Source organism: Topomyia yanbarensis, chromosome 2 (genome assembly GCF_030247195.1).
Source record: "Topomyia yanbarensis strain Yona2022 chromosome 2, ASM3024719v1, whole genome shotgun sequence".
Taxonomy (NCBI): Eukaryota; Metazoa; Arthropoda; class Insecta; order Diptera; family Culicidae; genus Topomyia; species Topomyia yanbarensis.
Window position 1 is genome coordinate 47,873,914 of NC_080671.1, and position 17,251 is coordinate 47,891,164.

At 39.2% G+C, this 17,251-nt stretch overlaps 1 protein-coding gene across 6 annotated transcripts in view; it reads left to right on the plus strand.

Moving 5' to 3' along the window:
- Window positions 1-17,251, plus strand: part of LOC131684436 (LIM domain transcription factor LMO4) — a 1,051,444-nt gene that overhangs the window by 768,435 nt on the left and 265,758 nt on the right. For all 6 annotated transcript variants that reach the window (XM_058967295.1, XM_058967301.1, XM_058967300.1 and 3 more), the window contains one exon: window positions 5,517-5,577. The gene's annotated coding sequence lies outside the window, so the exon portion shown is untranslated. The remainder of the gene's footprint in view (window positions 1-5,516; window positions 5,578-17,251) is intronic.

Here is a 17,251-nt window from a genome sequence, read left to right on the forward strand (position 1 = left end):
CCAGCGAACAACAGTAACCCAACAAAACATTTGAATGTAACGCCATGTATATAGTCGGGACGATCTAGTTGTGTGGAAACACAAATTGTTTCATGGATACGAGGTTTATTGCTCATAATTGCAGGAACTTGGTCACGGTTTTCGTATATTGTTCAGTTCACGAAATAGCGATCATTTTTTCATGGATTTATAATCGGATTTTTTCCATGTAGGTTACTGGGCTCTGGAACAGTAACCCAATAGATCGTGTAACTAGCCACACAAGACTGTGGCCCCAAATGGTTACTTGGGATGAATATACACTTGCTCCCAGTGACCTTACACTCACATCTAGTTTTCCTTCTAAAACTTTCAATGTGAGAATTCCTCTTCGTGAGGAATGGCTGTCTGGCTGGATGGAGCGACAACTTGAAGAATACGTAGTTTGTTATACGGACGGTTCTTTGTTGGAGGGCCGAGCCGGTGCTGGTGTCTATTGTCATGAGATGAGATTAAACCAATCTCATTCGCTTGGTAGATACTGTACCGTATTCCAAGCAGAAATCTTTGCGATTTTGTGTGGCGTACAATCCGCACTTCAACAGGGAATTCGCGGTAAAAGAATCTATTTTTGCTCTGACAGTCAGTCTGCCCTGAAAGCACTTAGTTCGGCAAATTCGAGATCGAAATTAGTAATCGCATGTCGAACTCAAATCGAAGAACTTAGCATTTCAAATGCAATCTACCTTCTATGGGTACCCGGTCATTCCGGTATTACTGGAAATGAATAGGCGGGCGAATTGGCTAGAGCTGGTGGTGCGACTGATTTCGTTGGTCCGGAACCAGTTCTACCACTGTCAATAAGTTGGATAAAGCACAAGATTCGCTCTTGGGCTGCATTCGAACATGCCAACCATTGGCGTAGCTTGCAAACTTGTGTTCAAACAAAGGTTTTTCTGGCGGATGTGAGTCCGAAAATGTCAAGAAATTTGTTGCATTTTTCCAAGCACAACTGCAAACTCAATTATCACATGGCTACTATTTAGCGCGCTGAGTATTATTCATGTGATCTTTGTGAATCCGATTACGGAACATCATATCATTTGATATGCAATTGCGCATCCGGATTTTTGGTTCTCCATACATAGATGAACCTATGTACAGAGAGCTGAAATTTAAGGATATGCTTTTGTTCCTAACCCAGTGTGGTAAAGAGCTATAGTTTTTTAGTTGTATTTGAATGACAATATCTCTTCGGGGGTGTTGTCGTTCTGTTATCTCAATATCCCCTCGGGGGTGTTGATATATCCGCTCACTGTTTGAGTAGAGGTTCTAAATCCCTCCGGGGGTTGGAAGTTTTATTCCTGCTGTTGTAGCACCTGCAGATCGTTCAGCATCACTCCGGGGGAGCAGAATGCTCTGTTTTAATTGTTCTGTGTCGTTGTTTTCCTTACCCCTAACCTTACCACTTCCCCAATCCTTCCCATCAGGAAAATGATGAAAAGACGATTCTTGGCAAGGCACAAATCTCCGAACAACATGGGGAACGTGCCATTTGAGCCAGACGCTACTGATTCCTGATTCCTGATAGTTGTCAACTCGTTAACTAGGAAAAGCTCGTGGGTACACACCAAAAAATAATGAAACTTAAACGACATGTAAATCAATACGAATGTAAACATACAACGATTGAATCAAAAATTTGATTGATAATTACGTTAAAATCAATTGGAGCATCAAACAGCATACAATTTTACACTTTCATTCGTGTAATATTACATGTCATTCATTTTACAGCAGTATTCGAGTAAAAATATATTCAAGCGCATTGGTTTTCGGTTTACAGAAACTGTAGTTTTCAATTCACGTGTAAAATTATAATAAAATTCGTCGAAGAAAGCACGACAAGTCGTGTGTGTTTGTGGTGGAACTTAATTTTACATTTATATTCATGCTCCAAATATGTGCATGAAAATAAACTTAAAATTACAAACTATTTTTTTCTGTGTACACAGAAAAAAATCCATGCATAAATTTATGAAAAAATCACGATTTCTTGAACTGAACAATTTTGAAAACCGTTATAAATTTCCTGAAATTATAAATAATAAACCTCGTATTCATGGAAATATTTGGTTTTCAAAAAAGTAGTACGTCCCGAATGTAGACATGGCGTTACATTCGAATGTTTAGTTGGGTTACTGTTGTCGTTAACCGGGACATGTTTAGTATTTGTTATGAAACTTGTTCATAATTTGGGAATACACAGCCGATAGACAAACGATGTTCATGATTTCAGGAGCTTATTCTCGATTTTTGTGATTTCTTATTACGTTATTCTGTGCTATGTTATTCATGAGTTTTCAATCGGATTTTTCTCTCAGATAAGCGGTGTTTATGTTCATGATTTCAGGATCTTAGTCGCGATTTTCGTAATTTCTGTTTACGTTATCGTGATACCACCAGAGCCGTAGGGTGGCCTTCTGGCGCCCTTGGCGGAATTTCAGTCTTGCGCCCTTTACAGCATTTGTCTAACCAATCTAGCCGGAAAGTAATGCCATCCATATGAAGCGCCAAAAACACTATAGTTCTTCTAAATTTTAAATATAAGCTCGATGAAGATTTGATCTACTATAATTCAAAGTCAGGTGTTTTAAGGTTGCGAATTTTTTCGGAAGACTTTGGGAAATAAGTTGACGCTAGGTACTTGAAGGCGACGGACTTTTCTGCAAGACTGGCTGTGCAGACCAGTTTATTGAGCTGACGATTTATTAGTGAATTCAACCCGCTTTTATCATATAATAATTCAAAAACTTTATTTGAACATTTGTTCCTTTACCAACCGTTCGGTATATTCAACCTTATTCCGCATTACGACGGAATTTTTCGGACGAACGTGGTTCAATCGACTCTGATTTCCGTTTACTTTTGCTGTCGTTATTTACAATGCAAATTACATAAGTACGAAAAATCGATCCGTCGTAATGCATAATAAGGCTGATTTACTTCCGATACTTGGAACCTGGTAAAAATACAGAAAAACAAAATTTACAAAAGATTCGACCGACTGTCGCTCATTTCATGTAAATTCCAGCCACAAATCTGAATATTCATGAAATCAGCTGACGCTAGGTATTTGGAGGCGATGGAGGGAGCATCTATTCAAGAGACTGTATATAAGTATTCCAATAGTTTGTATGGAAGGAAAATAACCATCAAATTTTATAACTAGATACACTTCAAAACTATTAGTACCTCTATGCAAAATGTCAGTTCAATCAGATATAATTATAAACATAATGCATTTTTTCAAATTCGATGCACGTTTGATATACATTTCTAGAGTGATCTGCCCCTAGTATCAGACACTGACTTCCCATTTGAATCATACACATTGAACTCTGATCCTTTGGATCATATACAATCCGCTAAATACTCTTTCGAAAAAACTGCGGCCAAATAGGCTCAGAATTGTGTTATTGTGACTAAAGAAAGCTGATTATGTTACTAGCGACAAGCCAGTTATGAAGAACTACCGTGTCTGCATGCCCGCTCACAACGTTGAGATCGACGGTGCAGTCAACGATTTGAGTTTGCGTGGATCTACTGAAGCACGGATCCGTGTTAATCGTTCATGTTTTTTTCCATTGATGCTTTTTCTTGTTTGCTGTCCAACCTTCTCAGTATATCCGCCCTGCTCAGATCTGCTGCAAATGTCGTCATCTGTTGAGACATGAACCGATCCAGAGATGTCGACCATAATTATTTACATTTCTTTACAACCACCTTCGCAGGGTTTCTTATCCTTCTAAATAGCAAATAAATAGTTTCGTTAGTCGTTCCTATTTATTTGCCAGCTGCTGCTGAGAATTTTTCGGCGGAGGTATTCCTCCCCATACCGATGACCATTTTCGCGGGCCATTTAGCTGTCAGTCACTCCGATGGAGAGATTATCGGCAATAAATATTAATAACGATATCTTGATTTTCTCTGACGTTATGCTTTTTCCTTAGATCACTTTGCTAGTCCGCTGACCGACCTTTGCTGTGAAGCTGATCTACTCACAACTAGTGCTACTATCGAAACATGAACCGATCCAGAGATGCCGACCAACATAACTCACACCCCTTACCAGCCACCTTCGCAAGGTTTCTTCCTTGGTTTTTTCAACGACTTGTTTCTAGAGTAACCGAACTCGAATGGCACGGCTCGCTGTATAATTTCATCCCTGAACAGGAAGTTTATAATATTTTGAAAGTAATTCAAAACCCCCATGGGAGGGGTTTGAACCCCTAAAACCCTCCCCTTGTGCACAGGCCTCTTTCGAAAGACCAGTAACTTGCAGTCTGTATGCATATGATAGTGCTTCTTGTAAAGGTGTATAAACTCGGATTTTCTAATGAGTGATGTACTAATTACGACTGAACAAATACAACAATGTATTCGAATCCACTTCACGACATGGCAACACTTCCCCAGCTTGACTAGTTAAACTAGGGAGCAAGCTGTATCCCATTCTCACTTTTCAATTTCAATTAATTAATTGATCGAATCGATCCGGTTCCGATAATGACTAGTAACAGGGGGTTGTTTGTGAGTCAACCGTGCGTATGGGCTTGCAACGTTTAGGTGGGTGGCGATTGGACGAACAAGCCGCTTAGTTCTATCACACGAATAAGGATATAGCATTCTACGGATTCTTCGAAAATAACGTCCAATATTGGAATATTCAGTTAAAGTCAGACGGATGGCAATATGACACACTTCACAAAAAACACACATCATCAAATCAGATACTAGCTCTGTCAGAATCTTTCTACACGCTACAGTGATGGGCGCAATTTTTGGAAGATCCACTTTCCCAACTTTCCAAGTACAAACCAACTGGAATAAAGAATGATAATGAACCGGGCTGTAAGCCTGTAAAGAAAAAAACGGATCATGGAATTCTGAGATTTTCGGTATCTACCACCATCCTGCTGCTATCGCACCGGAACGAATGTGTTGTAAAGATGATAGACGGAGAAAATCAATTTCAATCAGAGCTAGTCTCTCGGTGAATGATGGAAGACTGGCAAGGTCAGTAACTTGTCTTTCTCGCTCCGGCAAGCGCAGCAAAAAGTAATCGGAACTACGAGATCATTAGTCAATAGTGGAGTGACAGATGCACAGCGAGAAATATTTTGAAAGTGTTCAGAAGATATCTTTTGTCGCTTTGAGTTTCATTTCATTTATTGAATATCACGAAATCAAACAAACTTGTATTTTTCAATAAGTAGCAGTCAACATACTTTCACAATAATAAATCTTTTACATTCGGAATTCAATCCACAATCCACTTATCGATTTTCTCAGTGCACAGCATAGACAAACAAAAGGCTAATGCTATCTTTCTTTCCTGACACTGACGATGAAGTCTAATTAACCCAAATCGAGTCGTTATTTTTGTCTTTCCTTCCTCCGCGACTATCGGGATAATCAAATTGACTAACTTTTCGTACTTTCTTCTTCTTCTTCTTCCCTCCTCTAATTTACAGATTATGCGATATTATCAGAATAATTAAGGATATAATTAACTCAAAAGGATAATCCCGAAAGGTAAGTTCCTTTTTTTCAACATAGCCCTTTCATTTTTTACCATCCAACAACTGGCCACGGTCTTTTTCGCTTTTTGCAGCTTTCTTCGGCACGCTTCAATTTAACCGTGAATTTTTTTTTTTTGTTTCGTGACTGGTTCCCGTTTTTCCCTGAAACGGTTTTCCGCGGGCGGTTGATACCCGATTAAACACTTGGCACTTTTACTCCCCGGAACGCCACCCACCGGATCGCCCTTCCATACCGCACTTTTTTTTTAATTTGAATAAATTAATTAGGATTATACCTTATGTAGGGGTTTAATTACTGCAAAATTCATCTAATTTTCTCTTCCTTTTCGTCTTATCGCGGGACTTCTCCCCGATCGGTTGGATCCTCTCCGAAACAGACGTGCAGACAATCTCTCCGATTCTCAACCTTTCTAGTTTTTTTGTGTGTCTTACTTTCCCAGTCTAGTCCGATCCTGTACCTCAAGTAGCGGCAACCGGGGGACTAGTCGTTTAGCCTTGTGTGTGCAATATCTCGCATTCGTCGAACCCCACACTCCGAATACATCCATCCGTCGGTAAGAAAACCAACCCAACCCGTTTTAGGTTAGATATGGAATGGATCAAGAAGGAAACGAAGCGGGCGGGAGGAAGCACACAAAAAAGTTTTTCCTTGTGTTATCCGCCTGCAACAACGAGGTTGAGCTGATTACAATTTTAATTGGATTGCACCTTTTGTCCGCCGCACATACACCCTCGCTCCGCGCCGCATCGCGGAATATCCTCTCGCCATCTTGCGAGAGGAGTCAGAAAGGCATTTAATTTTCAAGAAGGGTAAACCTCCTCACCGCTCGCTCGCTCGCTCGCTGCCATTGCGCTGAATTGGATTCAAGGGGTCAGGAAGGATTTGTGCTTGTCAGGTTCGTAAGCCTTTTCCAAACGCTTTTTATTTTTGGGGGGCGGGATGGACTGAATGATGGGGGAGGAAAAGGATAACCACGAGTGATTAAACTGATATCAGACATGCACATGCGGGTGGTTTGGCCAAATTGGCTTTCCGATGAAGGTAAGAGAAGGTTAAGCGATGGCAATTTAACGTCAACCCTGCCGCTCGTATGTAATTTTTGTATCAAGGACGCGCAATTAAATAATATTTTTTGCTCGACTTTCCGTCGAAAATGTTCGGTGGTATGTTGGTAATGCTGTCTTTGAAAAGGAACCATCATGGAAAGGTGATTCGATTAATTTCGTTCATTTTTTATTACAAAATAAAGTTGTAGCCTTCATCATACTTTTTTTTCAAAATTATACATTTTATGTCGTACGACATTGTATTCGAACGAGCTGACATATCTTTAGACTGAACAAATGATATATTTCAGCTGTTAGGTTTTACTAACTTGCTGTTCGTTTCACCACTTTCGATAGTGCTCCGACAGAACTAGTGTGACTGCTTTGCTGGTGTCATTCCATATGCCCTATATATCGGCGCATTTCAGCAAATATATTTTCCGCTCTAAGTAAAACAGTTTTCTAAATGCTACTAAGGAATTAAGACAGACGAGGACTACATGCTCCGGTGTTTCCTTTGCATTTACACACTTCGGAGACAAAGGCGACGCCGTTTGTCGAAACCGATATAAGTACTGTCTAAATCAACTATATGCAGACGGAACTGCGTCGATTAGAAGGTGATTTTCATTTACCCAGATGGAGAGAACCGGTATGAGTCTGTGTGTCCATCCACCACTATTCGCCAAATCCCATTGCTGTCTCCGCGAACCGTTATCATGATTTCGCCCGCACCCTGACGTTCTCTACTCCTCCAGACAGTTCAACCAACAGCATGGGTCCATTCAAAAATTACGTAACATGAAAGCTGCTCAAAAATCACTCTCCCTGTCCTCTTGTACCATAAATTTCGTAATCAGCTTGGCTCCGTCAACGACTCCCATCTGTTTATCACAGAACTTTGGCATTATGGTTGCCCGGTCAGGTAAAGCTAAGGACGTCCTCCCGAAGCTACTCGAGATACTGCGCCCCCCTCCCCATTGATTCACTATTGCAGCTTGCCAACATACGTAATCAGGTCGATTCTGTCACCGACACCCATCCGTCCACCACAGAACTTGAAGGACACGACAACGACTTTTTTCGATCTAAACAAATCACCGTCTTCCACCATCACTCAATCTACCACCGTTCAACCGTCAGCAGGAAACTTGCAGGGATATCTGAAAAACTACTATCAGAACGTGAGAGGACTACGTACAACAATGTTCGCCGCTGCTTCAGATGAGGATAATGATGTTATTGTTCTAACCGAAACGTGGCTGAATGATCAAATCAACTCGCTCCAATTATTTGGCTCAAGGTACCCGGTATATCGTAACGATCGCGATCCTAATAATGCGGGGAAGAAACGTGGTGGTGGTGTGCTCATTGCAGTTTCCAACCGACTCTCATCCAAACAGAAAAATGACACGCACAATCTCGAACTACTCTGGGTAAATATTCGTGGTTTCTATACTAATTTCTGTGTGGGTGTTGTATATATTCCTTCCGATTCCGCAAATGATGTAGACATTATTCAGAAGCACATAGACTCCGCACTTGACATCGCAACTTCCACTGAACCCAACACGGAACATCTATTATTTGGTGATTACAATGAACCTGGACTTCTTTGGAAAAGCACCCCCTCCGGGTATGCCTTCCCAGACCCTTCTGAATCAACCTTTTCGAGGGCGAGTACTATCTTACTGTACGGAATGTCCGTACTGAACATGCGACCAATGTCTACAGTGAATAATAGGCGAAATCGAATCCTGGACCTCCTGTTTATAAATGAAGAAGCTTCAATGAACTGCACCGTTTCAAAGGCACTTGAGCCTTTAGTTGCTGTAGACGCACATCATCCTCCACTTCTAGTAACGCAGATTTGTCCGCACCTGGTTCTCTATGACGAGATGGAGGATATCAGGAAGTTCCCAGCGGCATCTGTAACTCGTTCGCAAAACATTTCTCGAGTGTGTGGCTCGGCTAACTCAACTCAGGTGGACTGTGGATTTCAAAATGTTCCTCGAGATGTAATCAATTTTGGAAACATTCAATTTTTTGACGAAGGCAGATAATGCTTGAACATGGCTCTCCAACACACCTGAATAAAATGATTTGAGTAACATTGAACGAGTTAAACGCAACTGCAAATATAGCCGAAGAGACGTCAGACTTGTTTTCGGCGTTTGATGCACTCTCTAATCTATTGATCAACATATCGCTCAAAGGTGCAATGCGAAGATCTGACGTGCAAAGGAACGAAACCGTTATCACGAGATCCCACATGCTTCTTAGCTTCACGGAAGACACCGGCTTCATTGGCGTTGATCGCAGATCAGTGAACAAGCTTTGAGCTAACTATAAACTATGACAAAACAAAGTAGCTGGGATCGACGCGGTTCGAACGGTGTTAATTACATGGTTCAAATTGATAGGGTATGGTACGAGGTTGTCGACGAATTCAGAATACTTGTAGCGAGTGAATACGAAGTTTGTTGCGAGATAGAAAGGAGCGTTGCGACTGCGAATAGGATTTTCCATATGGTTTGCGTAGCCAAAAAAATCCCGTAGCGGTCAGACGCATACAAAGTTTGTCTATCCAAATCCGCTTATACTCACTGTTGCTCTTCAAAGCAATGAAGTAGGGACGTTGAAAGAAGCAGATTATTAATTTCTCGGTGTGTTTGAGACGATAATTCTGCGCTGAATGCGCAACGGTGACTAGGCTTGCTACCTCTGAAGACATGGTGACGTGGAGATTTTAATTGACCTTGGGTTGGATTTTACAAGAACCATGAGCATGCACTGGAATCAGACAGTTAGAGCGATTGTTCCATAACGTTTTGGAGCACTGCTTTGTTTTCTCTAACAAAAAGAAACATGTACGCTTTTTAAATCCTTCTGTCACCCACCAGTATAATAATTTAGTGCATAATTGTTCTGTGCCGCTCGCATTTAGCTATACACTGTTAACATTTGTGAACAAATTTGTCGGTTAAGTTAGGTGTAAAATTTCGCACCCTTGGCTAACAGCAAAGAATTCGGAACCCGGATCTTGAAGTAATTCCTCAAATTTCTGCCTGGGTAACTAGCAACCCTCGTTTAGTGTAGAGCTTGAGCAATGGCTTCCCAGCTCGCTCTGCTGCAATATCTATTAACCTAGGAGCCTATCTAGGAGAAGGGTCCTTCGTTTGAGGACCGCCTTGATTCCTTCGATCACTGTCCGAACGGTGTCCACACTGTAGAGTACGCCTTCTGGAATCCGAACTGGTTCTTCGATAAATCGTGATCGCTCTCCATAAATGATTTCGGAGCACCATACCAAACATGTTCGGCAATGCTTAGATTGCTGCTTTCAAAGCAACATTCCACTCTGTCCGAGTGCTTTCTTCACCTCTACCTCGTCATACGGTACAATAGACCATATCGTTTGATAGTGCTTTGGAAAGAGCCCTAAAGATAATCTTTAGTTTGTCAAGGCATATTTTCAGGGACGTCATAGAACCTCAGATCTCCACCATCTTCCCACGATCGTCCTTGGGTTGTATCTCACAAAATCAAACAATATTTGACGACCGAGATGGTAATCTGTTGACAGATCCTACAGAAGTGGCTGCCAGGTGGAAGGAACACTTCGAGCTGCTATTGTAGTCGAAAAGCGAAATCAGATTGAGGACGAAGGATATGCTGTAGATCCACCCAGGCTAGATGAAGTGTGAAAGGCTATTCAAAAGCTAAAAAACGGTAAGGTGGTTGGGATGGACGGAATGCAAGCCAAATCAAAAATCAGGAGTGATCGGCTGTTCGAGGCAAACCACTGCGTGATTGGAATGCTCCACATGGGTTAAATGAGCTCATATGCATAATCTTCACAATCTCGAATGAAATAACTATTGAGGCATAGCAATCCTCAATGCTACCTATAAGATATTCTCCCGTGTTGTGTTTAGCAAACTACATCCATTGACTGGATTATTTGTCGGCGAATACCTTAGCGGCTTTCGAAGATAAACGACGGACTAGATGTTTACCTTGCGACAAGTACTGCATAAATTCCAGGAATCCAACTCAACATCTGATTCAGTGAAACGAAATGGCAGATAATGGTTGAACATGGCTTTTCAACGGACCTGAATAAGATGATTCGCATAACATTGGATAAGTGAAATTCAACCGTCAAAATGGACGACATCTGACTCGTTTCTGACGTAAGATGCACTCTCCAAGCTGCTGTTCAACATTGCGCTTGGTGCAATACGAAGATTTGATGTGCAAAGAAACGGAAACATTACCACAAGTTCTCACACGATTATATGCTCCACTAACAACACCAACTTCATTGGCATTGATCGCAGATCAGTGAAAGAGGCATCGGGTTGAGTATAAACTATGGTATTACGCTTTTGGATGGGGGTCAACTGTAGTAACTTTAAGGTTATGTGTTTTGGCTATACAGTCTTCGTTTAAAAAACATTTTTTGTCTTTATCCGACGTTTCGGTCGCAAACGGACCGAAACATCGGATAAAGACAAAATAGTGTTTTTGTAAACCGAAGACTGTAGAGCCAAAACACATAACCCTATAAACCATGACAAAACAAAGTAGCTGTAAGAGATTCGAAAAGTGTTAATTCCAAGATCAACAGGGGTATGCTACAAGGTTGTCCACTAATTCATATATCTTGGAACAATTTCAGTGTGTAAAAACGAAGTTAGTCGCGATGAAGAGAGGTGAGTTGTAACCGCGAATAGAAATTTTCATTGTTTGCGTAATCAACTGAAATTCCGTAGCGTACAGGCACGCACAAAACGTTCTCCATCCAAATCGCTTATAGCCCTGTTTCTGTGTATCGAAATGAGGCAGGAGCAGGGCTAGCACATAAACAGATTATTCTGTATTTTACAGATTTTTCCAGATAACACTGTTCAACACACGATCGGGGAGCAGAACGTAAAAAATGGTGATAGTTTGGAGTCCCAGGAAACCCCTTGTGAAGACATTTTTGAAAAAAAATGGAACGGGGCTTCACAGTTTAAAACCAAAGAAGGAAGATACCCATGAAAATGGTCACCTTAAATTTTCGCATGAAGTCTTCCATAAAATTCTTATTACATAAAAAAGGATGGGGGAAAACCATGAAATGTTCAAAATCGATTTTTTTTGTCTATAATAGCCTGAAACATCAGCAACTACTGTCAAAACAAACGGAAACCGCTAAAAACTAATTTAAAACTTTTTTAGTTCCAAGGACTTGAAAATTTTTGAAAAAAAAAATTCGAATGTCAAAAATTTTATTGCTCACTCAGGTTTTTTACGCGGATTTCCAATTATCGCAGTTCCGCTATTACCAAATCAATGTGGGTATTTCGGAATGGACTTGACAAGTAGGGGACCATTCATAAATTACGTAACGCGTTTAGTGGGGGGAGTGGGTACGAGAATTTGTGACATTTTGTGACATATGGTGGAGGGGGAGTAGCCTAGATCGTTAAGTCACATGTTTTTACTGAACAAAAAAAAGTTCGAAGGATTTGTTACGTAATAGGGGCGGGGGATAGTGAAATTTGTGACAATTTGTTATATGGGGGAGGGAGAGTCAATTTTGGGCAATTTTTGCGTTACGTAATGTATGATTGTCCCTAGATGCTAGAAATTTATGTTTTAAAATCCAAGATGGCGACTTACGGTTTAGCAGAAATTCTCTATAACCCATGCAATATGGATATTGTCGGAATGGTCGTGAAGAGTAGGAAACAAAGGTCGATGTTTGACGCCATTTTGAAATCCAAGATGAAGATGTGCGGGTTAGCCACATTCGCTAAAACCCAGTCAATATGAGAGCTTTCGGAGTAATCTTAACGAGTAGGTTCCAAAAATTGATTTTCGACGTCGTTTTGACATCCAGAATGACGATTTCCGATTTAGCAAAATTCGCTATAACCCAATCAATATGAGTAGTTTTGGAAGTGGAAGTTGTAGTACAAATAGTTTTAATTAAACAGTTAAATTTATTTGAATTTAAGCAATGTGTTTAATTTGAATCAATTCAAACAATTCAAACCCCCAACTCACACCACATACGTCTCTTTCTTCTCTCACTTCTATTCTCACTGCACTCTTCTGGATGAAAACATAAAAAGTATTTTGCATTTCGCTGGTTTATGAGTAGATCTTCTATTAGAGGATGTTTTGGATGATTGCCCAGATTTTTCATGCGGGAATTTCGGTAAATCGTAAGTCGTCATATAGAATTTCAAAATGACGCTAAACATCGACGTTTGTCTCCTATTCGTCAAAACCATTCCGAAAATACTCATATTGATTGAGGTATAGAGAATTTCGCTAAGCTGGAAGTCGCCATCTTGAATTTCAAAATGACATCAAATATCAATTTTTCATGGAAAACCTAGTGGGGAAAGTGCAGATTTATTTATTTAACTATTTCTGGCACCTACTCATCAAGACCATTCCGCAAATACTGATATTGATTGGGTTATAGCGAATTTCGCTAAACCGGATGTTGCCATCTTTGATCTCAAAATGGCGTCAATAATCAATTTATGACACCTACTGTTCAAGATCATTCCAAAAATATCCATATTGATTGGGTTATAGCAAATTTCTCTAATCTTGGATTTCAAAATCGCGTCAAAAGTCAATTTCTGACACCTACTTGTCAAGACCATTCCGAAAATACCCATATTGTTGAGGTGCGGGCCATAAGGAGTCCAAACCCGTCTCTTCCATCCTTCCGAAAATCTACTAAGTCTTTTGCATTCAAACGGACTTAGCATATTTTTGCAAAAACCGCGTTAATTACGAAATCCGTGCTAGTCTAGTCTACACATACACAGCCAATACATGTAGGGATCCTGGAAAATTGCAGACGTTCGTCCACAATTTTTCTTGTCATTATTAATGTTTGTAGCACATATTGAATATGACACAAGCATTAAAGCGGCCAGGCCAACTGTGCAGCGTACAAAATAAAGATGATTCAAAATTATACGGCAATCAAATTATTCATTCAATGAATAATTTAATCAACGGATTATTTTGAACCTTGAATAAGGAAGAAACGTGGACAACCGTACACAACCGTTTCAATTTGATGGGGGTCTGATAAATCGTTGGGAGTGACTTTGCTAAAAGGGTTAATGGTAATTGGTTCCTGGGATGTGACAGAGGTATTTAGCCCTGTCATGGCTAATGAGGCAGGTTATAGCGCCTTTACTCGCTCTCTGAAATAATGATAGAATAAATTGACGAAATGATAGAGAAAATTTACTAAACATAAAGACAAAACAGCCTAAACAAGCACGCAAAATAGTTTCACTCATTTATTCATCTAATGAAAAGTGTTAGGAATTATATGCAAATTATATGCAATTGCACCAAGCGCATATTCTAAGAAGTTCTTTCAATCGTCAAAATGCACACCCAAAACAAAAATCTCTTTCAATAATTGCAAGCAACAATCGCTTGCAATTTCGGTGAGCGTCTACACGAATTGAACGCTTGGTAGTATGCGTTGGAAAAAATGCGTTCAACTTTGTCACCGGTTTATCCATATAAAGCATTTATTAAACTCTAAAAGAAGAAAATCAGTCGATTTATAAGATTATCAGGATTCAAATCATGCAAAATAGTTGGTGGAAAAACAATTGACCGGGTGGAATGGTGCTTTTGAAAAAGTGGCGGTGATTTTTCGTCATAAAACCACACTCTCCCGGGGCACGCAACACAACTGCGTAGTGAAAAAACCACAGCAACTTTTTCAAAAGTACCATCCGGTCAATTGTTTTTACACCAACAATTTTGCATGATTTGAATCCTGATAATCTAATAAATCGACTGATTTTCATCTTTTAGAGTTTAATGAATGCTTTATAGCATAAATCGGCGGCAAAGCTGTACACAATTTTTCCTACGCATACTACCAAACGATCAATTCTAACACATGCTCGAAGAAAGTAACTTGAGCCTTAAAGCCGCTCAAATCACTTCATCTCTTGCTATACGTACATATGTTTCTACACACTATCAAAAAATTACCACCACATTCACGTGCCTATGCTGGATGTTATAGCAACGCACGCCGAGTTTTTATTTTCCGTTCGCTTTTTATTATCAATATCATCAAATGCAGTATTGCCGCTCATTCATTACACAGGAGACAGCACCAAATTGCGGATTAACTGATTATGCGAGTTTTAACGCTCTGTCGTCACGTGTAAGGGTAGAACAGCGTTTATAGTCCATGCTACGATGCGCAAGGACGCGGGTTCAAATCTTGGGGGTGCGTCCGTTACTTTTTTTTCGTTAGTCGTGATATCATCCAACTCATAATTATTTGATGGCATAGTTGGATTGATAAAGTATTGGTTAGTGATCTGCCCATGCAGGGCTCATTTTTCAATGTCACTACACTCTTTTTTTTAACCATATTGCTCACCAATACACATACATCACTAATACATAGGCAAAATTCATTTTTTTCTGTTTCTTGTGTTACATGCAAGAAAGCTTCTAGAAATTTATGCACATTACCAGAACGCTTGCAATTTTCGCTTGTATTTATTGCATTAATGTAAGCGATTATTACCGGGTACGTTTTGGGTGCACAATTTTCCTTAACGCATAAATGTGGCTCTCACGAATATTTTCGAATGTATTGGACATTTTTTGAAAAACAATTTTTTTTCAATTCATCTAACTGTATTGGAGACAACGAGAGACAAGTGAAAGTGGGGTTCCTTGACTGCATTCTCGACTACCCTACAGTAGTATGCTTTGATCCAATATTTCTCATATCAGTGAAGCTAATTTTTAGAATGAAAGGCTCAAATAATAAATAACGCATCAAATCATGTATATTACCTATAATCGCAAATCAGTCACATAAAGATTGGAAATCCCATAGATAAAGGAACAAATATGCGATCATGGGCTGTATACACTTATACGATAGACTATGCCCTACACCGATAGTAAAAATCTTACATCACATCTTCGCATATTATTCCTAGCAAAACACATTTTTAATTCTTTAATTTTTACATTTCTTATAAAAGAAATGTATAGAATTCGCTCAAACTTTCAAGATTTTTTCCGAGGCCCGGAGGGCCGAGTCTTATATACCAATCGACTCAGCTCGACGATTTGGGACAATGTCTGTGTGTGTGTGTGTGTGTGTCTGTGTGTGTGTGTATGTAACGGACAAATTCTCATTCGTGTTTCTCAGCAATGGCTGAACCGATCTTATCCAAACCAATTTTAAATGAAAGAACTAAAAAACAGTATGAACGCTATTAATTTGTTTTTGATTCTGATGTTTAGTTTCCAAGATATGAATGTTTGAATGCGTAAAAATGGCATTTTTTGCAGTTTTTTAGAATTATCTGCCGAAATTGACAATATAGATTAACAATTTATATGTTTTTAGACAGCTTTAACGAATACCTTTCGAACAAGCTATAGATTGTTGAAATCGGATTATTATCAAAAGAGATATTTAACATTAAATGCGGACGAAAGATTTTTATCATTTCCCATTGCCAGAAATATGACCAAAAACATGTAATCTATTATTAACGCCAAAACGGCTTATTTTAGGTCAATAGTATTCTCGGAGAATTTAATAAAGGTAATATGCCCTTTCTTTTGGTATTGTACTTTTGCTGATTAATCCCCCTATGAGTGAGATATTTTTACAAATTTTCTTGGAAGTGATTATATGGAAATGATGCCTTCAGCAAATTTGTAGCTCTTACTTTTGCGAACAACTTTACTGAAGACTTCAAATATCTATTTTGAATACTTTAAAAGTTATGGCTTGTTGTTTGTGGATTACTCTTTGTCGCCTATTTATTGTTCAATATAGTAATAATCCATTGAAATAAGCCAAACATTATTACGACAAATCGAATTTTGTATTTCATTTTTACATTTCTTATAAAAGAAATGTATAGAATTCGCTCAAACTTTCAAGATTTTTTCCGAGGCCCGGAGGGCCGAGTCTTATATACCAATCGACTCAGCTCGACGATTTGGGACAATGTCTGTGTGTGTGTGTGTGTGTGTGTGTCTGTGTGTGTGTGTGTGTATGTAACGGACAAATTCTCATTCGTGTTTCTCAGCAATGGCTGAACCGATCTTATCCAAACCAATTTTAAGTGAAAGAACTAAAAAACAGTATGAACGCTATTAATTTGTTTTTGATTCTGATGTTTAGTTTCCAAGATATGAATGTTTGAATGCGTAAAAATGGCGTTTTTTGCAGTTTTTTTAAATTATCTGCCGAAATTGACATGATAGATTAACAATTTATATGTTTTTAGATAGCTTTAACGAACACCTTTCGAACAAGCTATAGATTGTTGAAATCGAACTATTATCAAAAGAGATATTTAACATTAAATGCGGACGAAAGATTTTTATCATTTCCCATTGCCAGAAATATGACCAAAAACATGTAATCTATTATTAACGCCAAAACGGCTTATTTTAGGTCAATAGTATTCTCGGAGAATTTAATAAAGGTAATATGCCCTTTCTTTTGGTATTGTACTTTTGCTGATTAATCCCCCTATGAGTGAGATATTTTTACAAATTTTCTTGGAAGTGATTAT